Here is a 13,187-nt window from a genome sequence, read left to right as displayed (position 1 = left end):
CTCCGCTGTCAGAGGCAGAGATGTGTCTTTGAATACCAGTCTCTGTGAATCACAAGTGGGGAGAGTTGCTGTTGTATCCAGTCCTATTTGTGGACTTCCCAGGGTTCTGGCCACCAAGAAGAGCTGATCTGATGTTCTTGGATGTCTCCAGCTGTTCAAGGAAGCTATTTTTGCCCAGACACAGAGATGTTTCTTTTGTGTGTGTGTTGGGGGGGGGGGACCACAGAATTCAGCTCGCCTTCCTTCTTTCTTGCAGGAGTTGCAGGGTCACACAGACCACTGCTGTGGTGGTGTGTGTGATTCACCCACATCACGGCCAAAAAGAGCAAGGGATGACCCAGAAAGCTGACCATCTCAGATTTCTCCACCTCCTCAAAGGGAGATGAGATGGCTAAATGAATTTGCTCCAGCATTTCACAGATAGAAACAGAAACACTATCACCTTCTTGTGACCATGGATGGAAGGGTGGGGGTGGGGAGGAATTTGACCCAGTTCACATTGAAAGGCAAACCCATCTCAAACTACAGCAAGTTTGGGATGTTGCTTCTGTGCCAGTTATCATGGGCTGAGCTTTAAATAAGGCTGCAGCTCAGCCTGGGACCCATCTGCACTACAGCCGTACCTTGGTTCTCAAACAGAATGCATTCTGGGAGTCCATTCGACTTCCGGAACTGTTCAAAAACCAAGACATGGATACTGATTGGCTGCAGGAGTGTCCTGCAACCTATCAGAAGCCGCGGAAGCCACGCTGGATGTTCAGCTTCTGGAAATCGTTTGAAAACCGGAAATCTCACTTCTACTTTTTGATCGTTCGGGAGCCGAAACATACGAGTTCCAAGGCGTTCAGCAACCAAGGTACGACTGTATATGTATATGATTGTTCCACTTTGAACAATCATGGCTTCCCTGAAAGAATCCTGGGAGTTGTAGTTTGTTAAGGGTTCAGGGCAAAGGTAGCCCTGTTTTGAGGCAAAATGGGAAGTACGGTAGCTGATCTGCATAAGTGCTGCCTGCTCCTGCTCCCCATCCCCCCATTTAAGCTTCACTTACTGGGCTCACTTGGGTTCTGGTGCAATTGTGCAAGGCCTCTGCAGGCCTCCACGTGATTTTGTGGGGCTCTTGTGTGAGACCTCACCGGAAGCTGCCACTTCTCCTTGCTTCTCTGGCGACGGGCTGTGTGCCCAGGGAGCACACCTTCGGAAGCGGCCTTTGGATTCTGCCGCCTGAGGCAGCTGCCTCAGTCTGCCTCATGGATGCACCGGCCCTGGTGCAAAGAGGAGGCCCCTATTTCCCGCACAGAGCGACAATTGGCTGAGCCATGACTGTTTAAAGTGTTCTGATGCTGCTTTAAAAGTATAGTGCAGGTGGGGCCTGGCCTACCTATGAGTTGGCCAGAGCTGGTGCACAGTTTCAGCTTCCCTCATTACTCCTCTTTCCTTTTGCAGAGAACAACGGCGCTTTTCGCCCCAAGCCCCTCCGCATGCGTGCATCTTCTAGACGAGGCCTGGGATGCCATCCTCCTAATCGGAATAAATGAGGGCTGTTTAGAGCCCTCTGCTGCTTGATTTAAGGCTCTACATTTCCTCCGACCCCCCTCCCCCTCTAATAGCCTGGGGAACGTCTCCAAAGTTATTAACTTTCCTCCCTAATTTGGAAGCACAGGGGAAGCGTATGGCTCCCATTGCCCATCAATGCTCCCTTGGGGAGCTTTAATCGCCCCGGTGACAGGAGGGGATGGATTGGAGAGCTGTAATGAGCGTCCCTTTGGAGAAGGGATGGGGCTCACTGGTAGAATGTGCTTGCATGGGGGGTGGGGGTCTCCACTGTGGGTAGAAATGCCCTCGGGTTGTGTGGCTGCGTTTTCCAAGTAGCTCACGAGCTTGTTAGAGAACAGCCGGGCTTGCATCATCGCGAGACCCTCTCTAGGAGATGAATTGCATGCGCTGGCAAATTACGGGGCCATCGTAAACACAGCAGAAAGATCAGCTGGGGAAGAATAGGCAGAGCAGTGTTCATTGCCACCCCATGGAAAATGGAGAAGGTTGATTTCTATTAGAGTGCAGGGGCAGAGAAGCCTTTTCTCAGCCAGGATGGAGGAGGCGCCCTCCTGCAAAGGCAACCAATTGGGGGCCATGTGCTGCTGGTGGGTGTGGCCAGAGGTAAAAAGTGGGCGGAGTAACATACCCGACTCTTGCACATAATTCAGAGGTACACACACACACACACACACCCTCTCTGCCCAGGCAAGTAAGAGAATACCAGAAGGTGAGCATTCTGGATCAGGTCATTATATTGTTATAAGTTCAGGGGTGTGAGACTCCCCTAAAATCCTGGATCTAGTAAAGGTTTAGAATTTAATCAAGCTTCCTGAACCCCTGGATCCAGCAAGGATGAAGATATAAGTCAGGCCAGCTTCCTCAGGCGATCTCCTGGGAGATGGGCCATTAAAGGAGAACAAAGGGAAGGTCATTAACAAATGGAAGACTCAGGCAACTGAGGTGTGGGGCGCCTCTCTGAGCTCTGAGATAGTTAGCAGAAACAAAGCAGAGTGGGGTTTTAGGACTGCAGTTGGGGTCTGGAGTGGGGGGAGAATGGTTACAGGCTGTGAAAGTCAGCAAGCTTCAGAGAGTGGGTGCCATGGCTGGTGCCTGTTTGAATCCAGGGCTGTGGCTATGGCAGAAGAAAGGAACCACTCGCGGGGTGAATGCTGTGAGCCCCTCCATCGTAGGCTCAGGTTGTATATTTGTGTAAAAACACCATATATCCTAAAGATACCACAACCTCATTTCCAAAGGAACCCTCAGCAAGTGTCTGGAAAGCCTGGAATTTCACACCGCTCAGAGATTGGGACAGCATGCAGCAATATTAAGGAAGGCTGCTCTCAGAAAAATGTGTGTATGAGGAAAAATTTCATACTGAAATGTATGTATGTGGAGAAATTAGCACCAAAATGCTGAATTTTCATAATGGATTGTTATTGTTATTATTATTGGTCAAGCTGATCTGGAAATGTGGAGAACCAAGCTGAAGATTGGCAAAATGAGAAACCGGGACCACATTTACACCAGACATTTAAAGCAGCACGATACAGTGGTACCTCGGCTTAAGAACTTAATTTGTTCTGGAGGTCCGTTCTTAACCTGAAACTGTTCTTAACCTGAGGTACCACTTTAGCTAATGGGGCCTCCCACTGCCGCTGCGCCGGCGCCACCCGATTTCTGTTCTCATCCTGAAGCAACGTTCTTAACCCGAGGTACTATTTCTTGGTTAGTGGAGTCTGTAACCTGAAGCGTCTGTAACCTGAAGCGCCTGTAACCCGAGGTACCACTGTACTTAGAACACTCACGGCTTCCCCCAAAGGATTCTGGGAGTTATAGTTTGTCAATAGTGCAGAGAGGAGACCCCTATCGCCCCCACCCACCCAGAGTTACAATTCCAAGAGTTACCTTTGAAGAACCATTGGCTGTTAAACGACTCTGGGAATTGTAGCACTGGGAGGGCAATAGTGGTCCTGTAACTACTCTCAGCATCCTCAACAAACTACACTTCCCAGAATCCTTTTTTTTTGGAGGGGGAAGCAATGGTGGTTTTTAAAGTGTCATCACAGTGCTTTAAATCTATTGTGGAAACGTCGCCGGGGAGAAACCGGAATTGACTGATTTGCCTGTCCCTGGTGATTATGGGATGGCAACAATGAGGCGGATAGAGAAATAAATCCAGTGCAGCCAAATCTCTTCCCTGGCTTTGACAATTCTGTCCCTACCAGCCACCCACCAACCCACCGGTTCTCTGTTGCCGAAGTTTCCCCTCCTCTCCCTGCTCCCTGGTTTGATTGCTGGCACATCTCATAACCATTTGCTATTTCACGGCCGACAGGGCAGCTGACAAGTTATTAAAAGAGGAAGGCATGTCATCCACCAGTTCGGGCTTCCTCGTCGCCTGCCCTTTTCAGTTAACTGTCATTAAACGTCGCTTCAGTCGCCGGGAAGAGGAAGTGACACATGGGGGATATTGGCCATAATCCTCTGCCGGCTCAGCCTGTGACATGACGTTTATCTTCCCTCCTCAGCGAGAGAGTGAATCTTCTCTCCCCCTTCTCCTCTTTCTCTTCATTTGCCGAGATAAACGGCTGAGCGGTACTCACTCCCTGCTGCGGCCACCTCAATTCCTCCTTTAACGAATACGATTCCGAAGGTAATCTGGACCAGAGTTGGGCCAGGTTTATTTTGAAGGAGTTTTTTTTTAATTATTACCAAGGATAAAGAGCTATAACAAATATAGCAACATCATCAATGCAGGAGGAGGCCTTTTTCTTATTTCTTTATTAACTTTATTGCAAAACAATTTACATATAACAACACAAGCAAAGACAATATCTCAGTGACAACTAAACATTAACTAACAACACATCGTCTGACATCACACACACTTTTGACTTCTGATTCACCTCATTGTGCTTTCTACATATTTTTAACCATTACACATTTCTTGTTATATCTGTTACATATCCAGAAATTTTTCTACATTTATAGTTTTCCTTAATATTCAAGATTCAATCTAGATTCCTGTCATGAATATTGTTTTAGATATTCTTTAAATGTTATCCATTCTTCACACACTTTCTGGTTTGAGTTTCCTCTTCTCCCAGTCATTTTCGCAAGTTCCAAGTATTCTCTCATCTTCACCTGCCAGTCAAGCTTTGTAGGGAGGAGGGCTTTTTTCAGCCGGAGGGCCGCATTTCCTACAGGGAAATATTCCAGGGGCCACAAGTGAGCGGGGACAGAGGTGAAAGTGGGCAGAGCAATCAGAGAATCATAGAAATGTACAGCTGCGGTATAGCTGAGTTACAACCTTGAGGCATGGTTCAACAATATCTGGGATGTGACTATTTCAGAGCAACTAACTGGGCTTAGAGGGACGTGGGTGGCTCTGTGGGTTAAACCACAGAGCCTAGGACTTGTCGATCAGAAGGTCAGCGGTTTGAATCCCTGCGACGGGGTGAGCTCCCGTTGTTCGGTCCCAGGTCCTGCCCACCACACAGTGCAAGTAGATAAATAGGTACCGCTCTTGTGGGAAGGTAAATGGCGTTTTCGTGCACTGCTCTGGTTCACCAAAAGTGGCTCAGTCATGCTGGCCATATGACCCGGAAGCTGTACGCTGGCTCCCTCGGCCAAGAAAGCAAGATGAGCGCCACAACCCCAGAGTCGGCCACGACTGGACGTAATGGTCAGGGGTCCCTTTACCTTTAACTGGGCTTAGAAGGGTTACCAAAGGTGTTATAAAGAGAGACACACCTTTGATGAAACCTCCCATTCTTTTAATATGTAAGATAGCAAATTTCTCCCACCAATTTCACAAATGTCTGTGGAGAGCCTACATGGACCATTAATGCTTTGAGATTATGTAAAACGAGGCTATAAATTCAATGCTTTATTTATTTGTTTTGCAGAGACTGTATTAAATTTTCTTTAATCAATAATTTTTTTTGGAACAAAATGAACTGTGGAGCTGGAAGGGTCCCCACAGGGTCATTTAGTTCAACCCTCTGCAATGCAGAAGGTAACAATTAGTGGCAGAAAAGGGGTGTGGCCTATGGAGACACCCAAGGGCCAGACAAAGAGGGCCGGGGGGCCGCCTTCAGATCCTGGGCTGAGTCTGCCCATCCTTTCTGGAGCATTTCACAGATGGAAATGGGGATATGCTTCTGTCATGTCAGTCTTTCCTGCCACAGCATGTTCCTTTGAGATACCCAACTTCTCTTGTCCGCCGCAGCGGAGAGGTCAGCCTTCTCTCTCACCGAGCCTGAATATGGAAGCTGAGAGGCTTGCTGCCTAAGCAGGGGAGCTGGGCCATTCTGACAGCAGTTAACATGTTGACAGCCCCATCACTCAGCTTCCCAGAGATGTTAAGCTCTGAGGGAACACAGTGTGCATATGAATGCAGACATTAGCAAAAAATAACATCCGCAAATGGCATTATTTTAGGAGAAACGGCTTTGCACAAATGTATTTATTGGGCAAAATGGCATTCTGACATGTGTATATTGGGAGAGAGTCCTACTCAAATGCTGATGATTAAGGAACAAAAGACCTCCCTAGCTGCTGAGCTTGTCACCCACCAAGCCATAGATAGCCAGCACATAGACAGGGAAGTTCAAACTGAGTCTTGTGACCAGCGCGTAGCCCTGAGCTTGAGCCTTTATTGCAGCCAGTGGGTCACCAGGAGCTGTCCTTAGTGCTGCAGACACTGGCCCACCTTGCTGCATTCCTCCGCCATCTGCCTCACTGTCATGCAAGGGACGCACTGGATCATTGCATTATCAACTTGTCAAAATACCTCTCAGCTGTCGCAATATGGGAAGCAGGAGGCCGTGCGCCGCAATGCACCTTGCTGTTCACGTGCACACATGGATTAATGTGCATATGCTCATATGTGGCAGGTGCCCCCATTCCATACCTGTCCACACTTTCACTTCTCGGAAGCCTGGGGGGGGAGGGGAGCCCTGGAGAAGGATGATGCCAGCAACTCACACTGGCCAGAAAACATTTCCACAACCTTTGAAAGGCTAGGAAGTCGATTGTGGGATCACTTTGCAAGGATCCCTGTCATAATGTTGAGAGTGCAAAGGTAGTTGTCAGGGACTGTGCTGAGGAGGACAGCACGGAGGAGGGCTTGTGGGAGCCTCCGTCTCCCCCTGATCCGGATCCAGAATCTTCCCAGGAGCAGGAGGACAGTATAGATTTGGAATAGTGGTTTGCAGAGGGGCATAGTTCAGAAGGCAGAAGCTGGGAAATACTGGGGAACAGCTAGCAGAAAAACACTGGGAGAGAGAGGGTTAACAGATTCACAGTCTCTGGAAAGCATTCCTCCGCTCTCCCCATGGTCAAGAAGAGCTCAGAAAGTGGCAGAGCAGAAAGCATGCAAAACACAGAGGGAACAAGCTCAGATTACAAGACGTAGAAGTGATGTAGATCAATAGGGACATAAGGGGGTGGAATCCTTAATTGGGAGCACCGCCATTCTAGGAGATGGGTTCTTTGTTTACCCACTGTAATTATTAAAGTTTCTAACTGGTAAGAAGACTTCTTTCTCTTTGTTCTGCTTATCTACTGTCATGGGGGGAGGAAGCCAATTCCCTGAAACCTGACAGCAGTTGGTCAAAGGAACCCATTGGAACCTTTAATGTGATCCCGTAAGTGCAGGAAGAGAGCCTGCTTGGCTCAGGTCCAGCGAGTCTGTCTTTCACCTTCCTACAGTGACCAATCAGGAGTAGTTAATGTGCACAATAACAAAAAGGGAATTGTGCACATTTCCCAGTCAGTATGCCTAATCCCCAGCAAGCTTTGAGGACTGTGCATCTCTTGGCTGAATTCTGTACACTCCCCAGCTATTATGCATGATCTCCAACAGGTCTTGAGAAATGTGCATATTGTTTATTTATTTATTTATTACCACCCCTTTGTGTTTTGTTTTGTTTTATTTTATTTTACTTATTTCTACCCTTATTTGTATACCAGCCTTCAGCCAACGTCCACAGGGAAGTTTACAACATAAAAATACAATTCTGTGCATTCTGCAGGCAATATGCACATTCTCCATTCGGTATGCAGAGTCTCCAAGAAACATGCTTTCCCTCTATTCCTTAACCACAACTTATCATTTCCAAATTGGGTGGAGGCTGCTTTGAGCGGAAAATGCATCAAACAACAGTAATTCTCAGGATACCTATAGATTGTGGCAAATTCCATTTCACCCATGCCACAATAGAAAGTATTTCAGAGGAGTTCTGGTTTGTTCGCAACATTGCCACAAACTGGTGGGGCGGGGGGGGGGAAGCCTTCAGCAAAAGAACAGGGTCTCCCAATTGTTCTGTTTCCCCTCCCTGTGTCCAGGCCTTCTCAACTCCACTGCTGTTGCTTTCTTGTGCTGATGGACCTTTGATCTAGTTTGGAGATACTAGAATCAAATATCCTCAACCTGCCGCCCTTCTCACTTGGCTCCTCTTTGTGGCTGACCTTGTCCCCTCTCTCCCCAAATGCTGACACATTAAGCCTGGGAGAAAGCTCTCCAAAACAGACTAGGCCTCAGTGCTATTTTCCTAAAAATTGAGGTGCCGGAACTCACCATGAACGCCTCCCTTGTTCTCTTATAACGGCAATGGCGCCCACCTGAGAGGTGCCGGAACTGAGTTCCAGTGAGTTCCGGCTGGGGGGAAAAAAGCCCTCACAGGTCTTATTTAGTTTTTATTATTACATTTTTATCCTCTAAGGAATACGGCTCCCTACAAAAATCCTGCAAGACAGGTTGGGCTGAGAGCTAGTGACTGACCCAAGGTCACCCAGTGGGCTCCATGGCCAAATGTGTGTATATTTTAATGTGTTATACATTTGATGTTAGCTGCTCTGAGCCCGGTTTTGGCTGGGGAGGGCAGGGTACAATTATTATTATTATTATTATTATTATTATTATTATTATTATCATTATCATTAAAGTATGCCTTTTACAGTCGTACCTTGGGTTACAGATGCTTCAGGTTACAGACTCTGCTAACCCATAAATAGTATAGTACCTCGGGTTAAGAACTTTACCTCAGGATGAGAACAGAAATCGTGCTGCAGCAGGAGGCCCCATTAGCTAAAGTGGTACCTCAGGTTAAGAACAGTTTCAGGTTAAGAACAGACCTCCAGAACGAATTAAGTTCTTAACCCGATGTACCACTGTACGTATGCTCTAAAAGCAGCAAACTAAATGTTAGTTTGATAAGGAGGTAAGTATTGCCTGTATTTCAATCTTTCCCAAAGGTTTCCAGTGTGTGTGTGTGTGTGTGTGTGTGTGTGTGAAGTAAATGGTGATAAACATCCCCCCCGGGCCATTTTTGAACATGTTACATCTATAGAATTGATTCTCACAAACATGAAAACCACGCTGTTCTGCCTTGGTTAGACCCCGCCTGGAGTATTGTGCGCAGTTCTGAGCATCACAATTTAAGAAGCATATTGGCAAGCTGGAATATATGCAGAGGAGGGTGACCAGGATGATCAAGGGTTTGGAAACCAAGCTTTGTGGGGAGCAGTTGAGGGAATTGGGTATGTTTAGCCAAGTAAAGAGGAGACGGAGAAGAGCAATATGAAAGCCACCTTCAAATATCTAAAGGGCTGTCACGTGGAAGATGGAGCAAGATGGTTTTCTCCTGCTCCAGAAGCCAGGACCCAAGCCAATGGCTTTGTTACAAGAAAGGAGATTCTGACTAAACATCAGGAAGAAGGTTCTGGTGGCAAGAGCTGTTCAGCTGTAGAATGGACTACCTCAGATGGTGGTGGGCTCTTCTTCATTGCAGGCTTTAAAGCAGAGGTTCGAAGGCCAGCTGCCATGGATGCTCCAACTGAGATTCCTGCATTTCAGGAATGACCCTCAGGATCCCTTCCAACTCTATGATTCCATGTTTCTCAATGTTCCTGTGCTATGTTCCTCGGAATCTCAGGTAAGCTGGACTGTGGAAGACCCTGCTTTTCAGGAGGTCTTGGAGAGTTGCTTTGAGAAGAACTCAGAGATGGAGAGTTACTCCATATTAGCCTTGGAATAAAAGAATCCACTGACCAGCAGCCAAGCAGAAGGTTCCAGGTTCAACCCCCAACATCTCTAGGTGTCAGGCGGCAGAGGAACCAACCCCCACGGCAGGTTGCCAGGAATGGACAAGACAAGGAAAAGTCCTTACCATCTGCTTTTTATTCAATATTCACAGAGAGAGGCTTGAGAATGCAGCCTGTTGGAATAATGGCGTGGTCCTGAGTGAGTGTCCACCCCCTCCATCTCTCCCCCTCCCTCATGCGTCATTGCTTTGGGTGCTGAAAAGTGCCCTCTGCCTTTCAGCTCTTTGCTCTCCTACTTTCATTGCTCTCTGGGTTCTGGGGGAGGGGGGGTCTGGAATGCTTTCTAAAGACACTGAGTGCATCATCTGTCACTCTTCTTCTTCATCGTCTTCCTCCTCCTCCTCCTCCTCCTCCTCTCCCATTATTTCCCAGCTTTCCCCCTCATCTGCCTCTGAGCTGTGACCTCCCTCAAACCTCTGCTGTAATTCTGAACTGTCTTCTTCTTTGGAAGGGTCAGGCTGGGGAGGTGGTCTCCAGCATTCCTCCTCTAACCAGTCCCTGACACTAGGTAGGGCTGATAAAGACCCCTGCCTGAAACCCTGGACAGCCACTATCATTCAGTGTGAATCAGGGGCGTGTACCCTTTTTTGCACCCATGTGGGCAGGTAGTTGGAGACAGCACAGGTGTTGAGCGTAGATGATGCCACACATAGGCAGACACAATCGGTTGGCCACTATGGCTAGAGGGAGCCTTTGGCCTGATCCAGCTGGACTCAGTTCCTGTCCACTGTCCATTCTGGGTGGGGCTGATGGGAGTCTTCATCTTTACAAACTCTTTTTTTTTGGCCTTGTTCCTTCTAAGCCAGGCATGTCCAAAGTCTGTTTTGGGGGCCTAATCCGGCCCACTGGTTGGTTTAATCTGGCCCCTGTGGTATCTTATTTCCTGGGGTAAAATCTTATAAAAAAACCCTCAACAACTTCAACCCTCATGGCCCTTCACTTCATCAAATCTGGCCCTCTTTGAAAAAAAGTTTGGACTAAGCAAAAGTACACACTCAGGATCACTTAATGCAGATTAGCTCTGCCTCCACTGCCCAGAGAGCCTTAGCATGGCCTTCCACATTTTAGACACATCAGGGCATCTGGAATCCTAGCACAGTGGTACCTTGGCTTACGAACTTAATCCGTTCCGGAAGTCCATTCTTAAACCGAAACCATTCTTAAACCGAGATGTGCTTTTCCTAATGAGGCCACCTGCTGCCGGTGCCCTTCCTCCGTTTGGTTTCTGTTCTTAGACCGAGGTAAAGTTTGCAAACCAGGACACTATTTCTGGTTTTGTGGAGTTTGTAAACCGAATCGTACTTAAACAGGACTGTTCTTAAACCGAGGTACCACTGTAAATAAATGCCCGCCCTGCAAGTCTGGAGATGTCAGCCTATCTCCATCTCAGTATATGTTCTTCAGCGCTCATCCCAGCCAGCAGAGGGCAGTCTGAATCCAAGAATGCCGACATCCGGGAAGAGCATTTTCCTCTGCCCCCGGTTTTGATAAGTGCATTTAATTTGATGTGTATTTAAGTCCCAATGAACAATAGTTAATGAAAGCATGTAAGGAGCAAAGGGTACAGGATGTTTTAGAGCTTGCATTCCAGTTAGAGAGCGTGCGGCGGGATTAATATGCAGCCTTGTAAAATGTTCTGTAGATGGGCAAATCAATCCTTGGTTTAGGAGGACAGCCGTTGTGTATGTGTGCGTGTTTAAAAGGTGATGTGCTGAGAGCTCTGATCAAATAATGGTTCACTAAGTGCACTGTTGTGCCAGGGGAGAAGCCACATGGGGCAAGAGGGTACTTGGGATCAGGAGGGGGGAGGGGGAGAGTGTTGGTCCCGAGGAAAGGATCCACTCCTCCTATTGCTTTCTGTACATTAGAACTGCGGCACAAGTTTGAAAATTTGAAAGGTTGGCCCGAAGACTGTGCCATGGGATGGACGGCTGAGCGACTGGGTGTGTGGGATCAGGCTTGCATTGGAAGCAAGCACCACCCTTCCCGTGTAAATTGCACAAGAGTAAAATAAAGAGTGTGTTGTCAGATGATCAGAAGAGCTCAGTGGCTGGATGAGGCCAGAGGCTCACCTAATAGAGCATCTTGTTCCCAAAGTGAACAACAGGGATCCCAACTTGAATAAAATATGGCGGCAGGGATGGACGGACACACACACACACAGGTATGGCCCTTCCCACACAATTGATCACAAGACGTGGCACATGAACACCATTTGAATGGCAAAGCTCATCAACATTGGGGGGGGGGTCTCCCTGAAATATTTTAGGGAAGGGTGGAAGAGATCTTCGCCCCTGTGGTGGTCTGGCCAACCAGATGCCTCAGTGGGAAATCCACAAGCAGGAACTGGACACAGCAGCAGGTCTCCTCGATTGTGATTCCCAGCTAGCAGTCATTCATAGCCGCATCCTCCATGGGTTTGCCACGTCCTCTTTTAAAGCTATCCAAGCCGGTAACCATCGCTATGTCCTGTGGCAGAGAATTCTGATTTCCTTTTGCCTGTGCAGAATCTTTGGGCATCCAACCCAGTTGGATGGCTCTGACTTCTACTATTAAACACCACAGAAGTGTCTCGGAATAAAACAGGACATCTCATTTTCTCGAGTGAGAACTCGGCAGTTATTTTGAGTGCTGGGATCTGGCGTGATTCTGCGCCGAGATCTTGCCCCCAAAAGTGCTTCCCCCCAAGAAACCACTTTTAGGGGGCCACAATGTTGCATGCCCCCCAAAAGCGCTCCATGATCTCATGTGGGTCACACGACTCGCACAGAGTACAGGCCGGAAGACCTGGGTCCTGGTTTTGGGACTCGAGATGTCGGAGGGCAGAGCTTTTTTTCTGGGGTAATGCAGGGGTACGCATACCCCTAAACATTTTGTGAATCTAACGGGAGAAGAAACTATTTTTTAAAAATTTATTTTAGTTTCTTCTCTAGCATGGTGAATCATCAGTTCCGTTGCTAGCCCCGATGGCGGCCTCATTTCCTGTCACAGTGTTTTCTGAGTCTCAGGCGGAAGCGAGCGTTTAATATGTGAAGCAGTGTGGAATGTGGATGTGTGGTGTTTTACTGATGAAAGTTTCACCTCATTGAGGGGCAGTATTTCAATATGAGTAGGAAAATTACTATTTTTCATCATCACGAGGTAATGCAAGTTCTTTGTACTTTTGTCCATTTACTGTATTTATTTTTCCTGATTTGAACTATAAAATGGTGGTTTTCTTTAGTCAAAATGAGAGTACCCCTAAACATTTTTTAAAGAAAGAAAGCACTGCTGGAAGGTATGGTATTACGAGAGTGGCAGAGAAAACCTTCCATAAATTGAGTTTGTTGTTGCTGTAGAGAAGCTGTAAATTGAACTGGGGACAAGTGCTCCAACGCTGCACTGATGTGTCTCCCCTCCCCAGTTCCAGTCTAAGCATCACAACAAATTTGGGTGAGCATCTTCTGTCCCAAGGCCTGGGAGCAGGAAGAGAGTCTGCCTGCCTTGCAGTCCTACTGCCAGCCTTAATGGAGCGAGCAATTCTGCTACCCGCTAGT

Source organism: Podarcis gaigeae (genome assembly GCF_964106915.1).
Source record: "Podarcis gaigeae genome assembly, chromosome: 16".
In the NCBI taxonomy this organism is placed as follows: domain Eukaryota; kingdom Metazoa; phylum Chordata; class Lepidosauria; order Squamata; family Lacertidae; genus Podarcis; species Podarcis gaigeae.
This window is presented reverse-complemented; position numbering follows the sequence as displayed.